This window comes from Psammomys obesus, unplaced genomic scaffold (genome assembly GCF_907164565.1).
Source record: "Psammomys obesus unplaced genomic scaffold, mPsaObe1.curated_primary_1811, whole genome shotgun sequence".
Taxonomy (NCBI): Eukaryota; Metazoa; Chordata; class Mammalia; order Rodentia; family Muridae; genus Psammomys; species Psammomys obesus.
The window spans coordinates 1-9,676 of record NW_026593669.1 but is presented as its reverse complement, the minus strand read 5'-3'; the positions used below and the strand labels follow the sequence as shown (position 1 = coordinate 9,676).

At 43.2% G+C, this 9,676-nt stretch overlaps 1 non-coding gene across 1 annotated transcript; it reads left to right on the top strand.

The window, feature by feature from the left end:
- Nucleotides 1–6,436: 6,436 nt before the first annotated feature.
- LOC129684191 (U6 spliceosomal RNA) lies at nucleotides 6,437–6,544 on the top strand. The gene has a single exon (XR_008721293.1). It is a non-coding gene; the product is annotated as a U6 spliceosomal RNA (small nuclear RNA).
- The last annotated feature ends 3,132 nt before the right edge of the window (nucleotides 6,545–9,676 follow it).

Below are 9,676 nucleotides of genomic sequence, written 5' to 3'. Positions count from 1 at the left end.
GAAACCATGGAGGAACACTGCTTGCTCTCTTGTTCCCTGGCTCATGTTATCTTTCTTACACAGCTCAGGACAACATGCCCAGGGAATGGTACCATTGTGGACTGGGCCCTTCTACATCAATTAACAATCAAGACAGTCCCACAAGGATATGTCCATAGGCCAGTCTGATCTGGGAAGGCCCTCAATTGGGATTCCCTTCTCAGGGGAGTTCAGGTTGTGTGTATCAAGTTGATAGTTAAAGCCAACTGGGTCATGCTTTATTTATTAGAACCTCCCAATATCACTAAAAATAAAAACAGCAAGATGAAACTGACCCTGCCTAGTTCCTTATTCAGTCTGAAAACACTTTAACATCTACAGAAATATTTACTGTTATTGAATGCACAGAGGTGTTTTCAATATGCATACACTTGATTGAGTATCTCTGTTGTGGGATATGGAACCCTTTGGATGTACATGCCTAGAATTGGTAGAGCTAGGTCATGTGACAGTTCAATTTTTTTTTTAAATTTGCTTGTTTGCTTGTTTGACAAACCTACATACTGATTTTCATAATGGCTGCACTAGTCTGCGCTCCCACCAGCAGCCAATGCAAATGTTACTGATCACAGCTCAGCTATGGTACAGTTCCGATTCATCCACTATGCAGCAGCTGCAAGCTAATGACACAAGAGATTAATTAAGAGTATTCTTGGGAGGGCAAGATGGCTCAGTGGGTAAGGTTTGTTTCCAAGCCTGATGACCTGTGCTCAGCTCTTGGGACCCACACGGTAAAGGAAAGAACAGAGCCCCACAGGTTGTCGTATGCCCTTCATATGTTATCTATGACATATCCACTTCTCCCAATACAGACACATAAGTGCACAGACTGTTGTTGAGATTTAGTATTTATTATTGATTTATCGTTTAGTTGAACAGTGGTTATTCCTAAGCCAGGGGTATACCCAAATCACCACACAGAGACTAGTTTTATTTAATTAACCTAGGGCACAATGCCGGGCAATAGTTACTCCATCCTAAACCTCCAAGCCTGCATAGTTTCCTCCCATTCAGATTTCCCACATTATACTTGCTTTTAGTCATATCTCAGGCCCAGTTCATCTCTCCTCATGGTTCCAAGTCCTCTCCTGCTGATCTCTGTTCTCTGACTCCTCCCTCTTACTTCCTTCTCTTCCCCTCTAGACAGGATGTCCTACCCTATTCTCTCCATTGCTAGCACTGGCTGGTTGTTTTATTGGCAATACAGAGAACAAATGGTGGCATGTTTACACAGACTTAAGACAGGTGATGCTTAGAATAAACATCACAGTGCAATGTCCAGATTGAAACAAGACAGTGGGGTAGAGAAATCAGCATGTGAATGAACAAGGGTAAATTGTATACCTTCCACAAGAACATTTTACCAACAACAGACAGAACAAGTAAATAACAAACACAAATTAACAAAATTAAGTAGTATTATTTCCCCTATAGAGTAAAGTCTCAAGAGACAGCAGTTGGTTTTCTCTATCTGTGGGTTCTGTTTTCATAGGTTCAACCAACCATGTATCAAATATATTCAGAAAATATAATTACGTCTGTACTGAATGTGCACAGGTTTTTTCCCTTGTCATTATTCCCTAGACAATACAATATAACAGCTATTTGCATTGCATTTACATTGCATTAGCTGTAATAAGTAATAGGGAGATAATTTAAAGCGTATGGGAAGGTACGCACTCTGTAAAATAATTCACACCATTTTATATAAATACAGCAACCTCAGAGCGGGGAGAGAAGAGCACTTCAGAGCACTTGCTGCTTTTCCCGATGAGTTAAGTTCCCAGCCCCCAGTTTGGGTGGATTACAACTACTTTTAATTCCAGATCCAAGGGATCCAACGATTTCCTGGACTCCTTGGGCACCAACCATACCCTCCCGTACACACACAATTACCAATAAAATAAACCTTTTCTTGAGAAAGGAAACATCATCATAATTGGCATCCACGAGGGCTTCTGGGGACAGTCTGCCATGGATACAGAGGCGTGAGTATTGTCTATTCTCTTTAAAAAGTAGGCAGCATGGTGGATCTTGGAGTCTACTAGGTGTTCATGCTATAGATTTCTGGACTCGGCCCTCCAGGGTCCTGGGCCAGGAGGACTAGAGAGGAGCCTTGGGATGCTCATTTTAAATAAGTATCACATATGCCATAACCCAGTAGTAAGGCATGTTCCTGTGTGTGAGAGCCCCTCGTTTGGTCCACAGTACCACAAAAAAAGGACCACTGGCGTGTTTGGTAGGTGGCTTTTGTATTTAAAATTGTATTTCATTCATTTATTTACTTGTGTCTGTATTCAAGTGTGCAAGACCGAACTTGTGCCATATTAGGCACATGGGAGTCAGAGAACAGCTTGCAGGCATTAATCCTCTCCTTGCACTAAGACCTGAGAAGTGAACTCAGTCATCAGGCCTGAATGTAAGTGCCTTTACCTGCTCAGCCACCTTGCCAGTCTTGCTTTTGCACTTTTAGCACACTTTTGAGGTCTGTTTGATGAGAAAACACTGGTCTCAGAGGGAACATTTGGATTTTAATTCCAGCCCTGTAGCCTCAGATATCCAGCTTTCTTTTGTCTTTGTGTATGTGTGTGTGTGTGAGAGAGAGAGAGATGTGTGATGTGCTCTTGTGTGTAAGAGGGTGTATGTAGTGTGTGTGTGTGTGTGTGTGTGTGTGTGTGTGTGTGTGTGTGATACATGTGTGTCACAGTGCGCATGTAGAGGTCAGAGGAGAATTCAGGTTTCTGACTTCTTTTTCCACCTTGTTAGACACAGGGTCTCTTGTTCGTTGCTATGTAAACCAGGCTAGCTTACCCAGGAGGTTTTGTGGATTCTCCTGGTTTGGCCTCCCATCCATATGCAGGTTTTTACATGGTTTCTGGGGATTCAAATTCAGATCTTCCACTGAGCCGTCTCCACAGTGCAATCTTCTAGCTTTTTATTTCCGTGTGCAACCTCTAAGGGCCACTAACTAGTCTCTTCATTTCTGCTGGTGTCCATGAAGATGATATCAACAGGCACGTGTCGTAGTTATTTTGCCTGTCAATGTGACACAGCCTAGAGTCATCTGAGAGGAGAGCCACAGTTGAGGGATAGACTGGCCTGTGGCTGTGACTGTGAGGGATTGTCTTGACTTGATTCTTATGTGGTGTGGAAGACCCAGCCAACCGTGGGCAACTCTATCCCCAGGCAGGTGCGCCTGCGCTATGTAAAGAAATCTAGCTGAGCATGAGCCTGTGAGTGAGAGCAAGCAAGCAAGCAAGCAGCATTCCTTTATGATTGCTGCTTCTGGAATCTAATCTTGAGTTCTTCATTGAGATCATTGATGGACTGTAACCTGAATGTGTAAGCCAAGCAAACCCTTTATTCTTCAAATTGCTTTTGGTCGTAGTGTTTTATCACAGCAACCAGATAAAATTCCAATAGTGAGCAGCCTCTGATGACATTGTAAATATGTCCTCAGTAAAAGTTGTTACAAACCTAGTCCATTTTTATGGAAGATTAGAGATGCTCCCCAAACTCTTCCAATTATTTTTATAAGAAAAAATCAAATCAAAAGAACCTGGAGATGGAAGCAAGGAAAAGTTCATGATAAACAGTCTTTTGGCAGACAGACTATAAAAACCTAGCAATCTGGTACACTTAATGAAAAGATGACATTAACTGTCTCTAATGACACAATCTTTGTGACATAATTTAATACAGAAAAGTGACATTTCATGTTTCAGGGAAACAGTATATTCTGTAATAAATTAAGGCAAGAATATAGAGAGAGCTGAGAACAAGTTCTGAATATTTAAAATAGAAAAGGATGGGGGCGCCGGTATCGCTCAATGGTAAAGCACCTGCCACCAAGTCATCTGAGCTTGACCTCTGGGGCCACATGATGGAAGAGAATTAACTCCCACAAGCTACCCTCTGACCTCTGCGCAACACATGCACTGATCCCCAGGGTGTCCCCCACACATGTGCACATACGTTCACCTACACACAAATTAAATCATTGTAATGATGAAATTAAAACAGAAGTAATTCTTAGCACTGAAAATGTTACACTAGGGGTAAAGGCATCCATTCAGCAAATATTAACTGAGAACTCAAGGTCTATTGTCACAGCAAAAGAAGTCTTGTCTCATGGACTTTTATATTCTAAGGAGGGGATAATTCAGCCATCAGTATTTCCAGAAATAACCAACTTCTGAATACACTGGAGTAGTGGTTCTTGGCCTTCCTAATGCTGAGACCCTTTAATACAGTTCTCAAGCCCTGGCGACCCCAACCATAAAGTTATCTTCATTGCTGCTTCATCACTATAACTTTGGTGTTGTTATGAATCATAGCATAAATATGTGATATGCAGAATCTCTGATATGCAACCCCCGTGAGATGGTTGCCCACCCCCCAAGGGAATTGTGACCTACAGGTTGGGTGCCGGTGCACTAGTGGGTGGAAAAGTAAGTTAATGAAAGCAGCACCGTGACCACAAGCTATAGCTTGCTAAAAACCCTGGTGAGTGTAAATTGGCTAGCATTAGCCAACTGGGAAAGTTGGTGAGTTAGAGGTATAAGGTGGGGAAGAAATTCCTTTCAGGAGAAGGACAGAGAAGGAAATCCACTAGAGAACTCTGAGGAGACTGATGCAGTCAGACACAGACTAACAGGACCACTCTAGCTATTAGGTGGTATGCAGACTAAGAGGGAACATAGTGGAGACAGGAAGCCCATTAGGACATCGTTGAAGCAAGAGCTGATGATGACGTGGACCAGCATAGTGTCGTGTGAGACTCTTCCTGAGGAGATATGACACACACGTATCTACTTAACCTAGATAGGGAACGCACGATAGACCAAAGAAGCAATTACACCGAAGTCTGGCTCGCTGACCCAATGAGTTTATTTGGTTTACTGATGGGAGTGTGAATGAGGAGTTACTCAGAGGAGCAGGAATGACTTAAGGGCAGCTCCATCACTGAAAAACCCACTGCCCCAACATGAGCCATGACTCATGAAAACTGCATCTTCCTGGAGTGCTCTTCATGAACTGCAAGCAGCTTAGCCGGTCAGTCTCCTCCCCAGCAGTCATTTACTGCTCCTATAGCCCTGGGCTAGCCTTTAGGGGTTGTCTAGAGGGATGAGCCTTAGGGACCATCTATAAAGTTCCAACTTCCCTGGACTTGGGACATTAGCTCACTTCCTGAGTCTCGTGGAAATAATCTTTCAATTCTAAGGAAGTTGGTCCATATACAGCGTAGCAATGAGGTAGGGATAAATGGCCAGGTTTGGGATACACTTTGAAAGAGATAACAGAGTAATAGAGGAGAGTCTTGGCTGAACTAAACTCAAATTTAAAATTTGCACCCAAGCGACTAAGGGAGATGGACTTGACATTCACGACGGTGATGACTGAATTTGGCAAGAAAAACTAGAAATTCAGGGTAGCATCTATTGGTTACTTCTCTTATCGCTGTGACCGAATAGTTGACATGAAGCCAGTTAAGGCAGAAGTTTTTCAGCTCGGGGTTTAAGGGGATACAGTCCAACCATGTTGGCTGTGATGGTAGAGCGTGCTCACATCCATTTGGATCAGGGAACGGAGAGAAGGCTGGAAGCTGAGCTGGGCTATAAACCTCAAGCTGTCTCCCAGCCCTCAGTGAACTACTTCCTCAAGCTGAAGTTTTTACAACCTCTAAAACCGCAGCCTTTTAGGACCAAGGGTTCAAACACAAGAGCCTCTGAGGGAGCATTTCACATTCAAACTGTAACACAGAACATGCTAAGATTGGAATAGGATGCTTGTTAGATACTGCATCCATTGTTTTTTGTTTTTAATTTCTGTGACAAAAAAAAAACAAAAACAACTTAAGGAATAGTTTATTTGGGCTCACAGTTTGATGGTCCCAGTCTTCATGGTAAGAAAGGCACGGCGGCAGGAACATGAGGTAGCTGGTCCCATTTCATCCACAGTCCAAAAGCAGAGAAGGAGATGAATGCTGGTCCTCAGTTCATTTCACTTTTTTATTCAGCACAAGACTGTAGCCTATGGGGTAGTGCTGCCCAAATTCAGAGTGGATCCTCCCTCCTAAGTTAACCCCAATTTAGATGATCCCTCATAGACATGCTCAAAGGTGTGTTTCTTTGGTGATTCTAGATCTGATCAAGTAGATCATCAATACTGACTATCAGTATCGATATTCACAGACATCAAAGTGAACAAGTTGAGGAGAGACAGTAAGATGCACAAGTCTAGAGTTTACAGTAAAGGTTCCACATCTTCGATGTGCTCCTGAATTCCAACCACGGGGCTAGCGCAGACCACTCTCACAATCAAGAGGAGATTGGCAACCAGAGCATGCCATACACCTGCCAGACAAATAAAAGACCCCAGAAAAAGAGACAGAGTAGGGCTCACTACGATGGCAGCACATATGCTGAAGCTGAAATGAAACAGAAGGTTAGCACGATCCTTATGCAAGTATGACACATAAATCCATGAAGCAGGCCATGTTTAAGAGAAGATAGTATCAGGAGTTCCAGGGTGTGATGTCCTGTGGACGGGAGCAGCTCCAGGTGCCAAAACTCCTCAAGGTCAGATCATCACACCAGCTTCCTGAGTTTCAGGAAGTGTGAATGCACACCTGTTACCCTGACACACTCGTCAGTACCATCCCTTCTGATTCTAGCATTCAAGTGGCAGTTGAAATAGATTACTACCCACTGACAAGTTAAAGAACAAACCAACCATTGCGTGTCACCATGGAGTTCGTTGGTGACCTTGACTAAGAGTGCTGGATGTCATGATAAACTGCATGTGTGAAAGACCTGGGGAAGAGACTTTGCAGACAATAAGCACCATGAATTCTTGGGATGAATTTAACTGTTAAGGTGAGACAAAGGCAGGATGGGAGCTGGAAGGGACATAGGGTGAAGACGAGTTTAAATTTCTATTTTAGTTCTTGAAGTAGAAGAAAAATGACAGCTCATTTGTATGCTGATGGGGAAGATCCAGTAAAGGGGAAAACTGATGGTGTGGGAAAGAAAAATGATTTCTAGAGAAAGGAGACCAAGCTACTTTTCCAAAGGAAGACTGGTTCTAGCTGTGTACAAAGAAGGGAAGGCAAAATGTTATCTTGGAAGCAAGCTTCCTTCCTTGTGTGCTTCCTTGGGTGTATGACGAAGGCTTGGTCCCCAACCTATAAGGAAGTCAATGTAATCTCTTCTTCTCTACTATAACATAATGCCTGATGTTTTTTTTTTATCTTATAAAAAAAAGATTTATTTAGTCTACTCTTTTAGTACATTAAAATTAGACAGCCCCTTTACATCATAATATGGCAGGTGGCATCATGATGGGAGCTTATACAGGATGGTGAGGAAGCCAGGAAGCAGAGAGGGATCAGCACCACTCTTTTTAAAATGTATGTATTCAGGGCTGTAGATATGGCTCCGTGGTTAAGAGCACTACTTGCTCTTGTAGGGGACCGAAGTTTGGTTCCTGCCATTCATGTTGGGCAACTCACAACCACCTGAAACTCCGCCTCCAGGGGATCCATGCCCTCTTCTGGCCTCTGCGGGCACCTGTGCTCCTGTGCACATGCCCATATACAGACACACAAATAACATTTTAAAAATCTTCAAAAATAAAAGTTGGAGGGAAGAAGGATGGGAAGGGGGCGTGTACACACCACAGCACATATGTTGTGGTCAGAAGATGACGTTCAGGAGTCAGTGTGCATCTTCCACGTTTCTGGTAAGGGCTCACCTGCTGTTTCTGCCGCTGCATTCTATACTCAAGGTAGCAAGCCCAGGAACATTCATGATTCTTCTGTTTCTACTTCCCATCTTGGAGTGCTGGGATTCCGAATGTTTGACACTGCATCTAGCTTTTTACATGGGCTGCAGGGATCCAGGCAAATGTTTTCAGCTACTGAGCGATCTCCCCATCCTTAGTCTTGTTACCATTGTTAATGTTTTGTTGCCTTCCTTCCTTCCTTCCTTCCTTCCTTCCTTCCTTCCTTTTCTTTTCTTTCATTAGTTAGTTAGTTAGGTTGTTTGGTTCTGTGTTGTTGTTTTGCCTAGCTGTGTTCAGGAAACTTCAGTGGCAAGTGTGTGGAGGTCAGAGCACAGCTGGCTAGAGTTGGAGCTCTCTTCTTACCACGTGGTTCTTAGTGATCAGTCCCATCTCTGGCTGCATCCTTGCTCTTTTATGTGGATTCACCTTCTAGGGAACTAACTTACACTGTGGGATCAGCACGAAGCTATCCAGAAGGTGCCTCACCCACTTACCTAGCACCTCCCACCAGGCCCCACTTCTCTCTCCCTTTTCTTTTTATTATCCATTACCTTACAAAGTTGCAGATTTCCATATAACATTTTCATACTGACTTCTTCCTTTTTTTTGGTTGACTTCTTTACCTATTGTTGTTGTTTTAATCATCTTCCTGCCTTTCATCTCCAATTAAATATTTCTGTGTCAAATATTCTATTCCCCCTTCCCCAACTCCCTCCCTTCAGCCTCTTTATTCCCCTCTCCTTGCCCTCTTTATAGTTCCTGGCCTCCCACAAAAATACACATATGTAAAATTTAGAAGCTGGGATTCACATATGGGAGATAGCCAGTGGTATTTGTCTTTCTGAGCCTGGGTTCACCTCACTTAATGGAATATTTTCCAGTTCCATCCATTTTCCTGCAAAGCCCATCATTTTATTTTTTATTTGTAGCTGAAAAAAATTCCATTGTGTGTATGCACTCCAACCTTTTGTGGCTTCCCCACCTCCTCCCTCTAGCAGCAGCCACACTGTGGATCAAGGTTCCATTAGGTGAAATTTGCTTGGTTTGAAGGGGGAGCACAAGCCATGTCTGAATTATGGTTCATGAACACATTTTTAACAGAGGAGGCCTTGGGGGACACAGTCATATGTCATACTTATCTATATCCCGGCAGGGCACTGGCACATCTGAGGGTAAATGATGCAAAGTGATCTCCTGCCTCCTAATTTAATGTTTTTCCATAAAACAGAAAGCCCTGGTCAGCTGTTGGAGGACAAGATGGAAGAGCGCAGTATGTGAAAGGGAGAAGAGAGTGTGTGAGCTGTGTTGTGAAGGGAGAGACTTTGGGAATAAAACGTGATCTGGTCTAGTGGCCGGCAGTGGGAAAGGTGCTGTTGAGGACAAGACACTGAATTCACAGTGGCGTTGTGATGGCTAGTTGTTGGGTTTGGGGTGGAAGCTGAGAAAACCCATTTCATTTACAGACACTTAAAATGGAAGCTTTATTTTCCGGGCTTAGGGAGGCAGCCAGATTGGGATCTGAACCTCATCCTCGAAGAGAGACTGTACAGCATTTGTAAAGGATGAGAACACAAAGCGATGGGGCAGGGCAGTGTAGCACTGTCCAGTCATATTTTGACACAAGGGTTTGAGTAAGAGAGTTTTTATCAATCAAGTGAAGAGTAGGTTCCTGGGCCTGGAAACATGAACTTGTTTCCAGCTGGAGAAATTGTCCTTGAGGTGTTTGGATTCAGACAACCAGACAACTGCTGTTTCCTTACAAAGTGTCCCTGAGATAGCTGTTTCTTTCTTTCTTTCTTTCTTTCTTTCTTTCTTTCTTTCTTTCTTTCTTTCTTTCTTTCTTTCTTTCTTT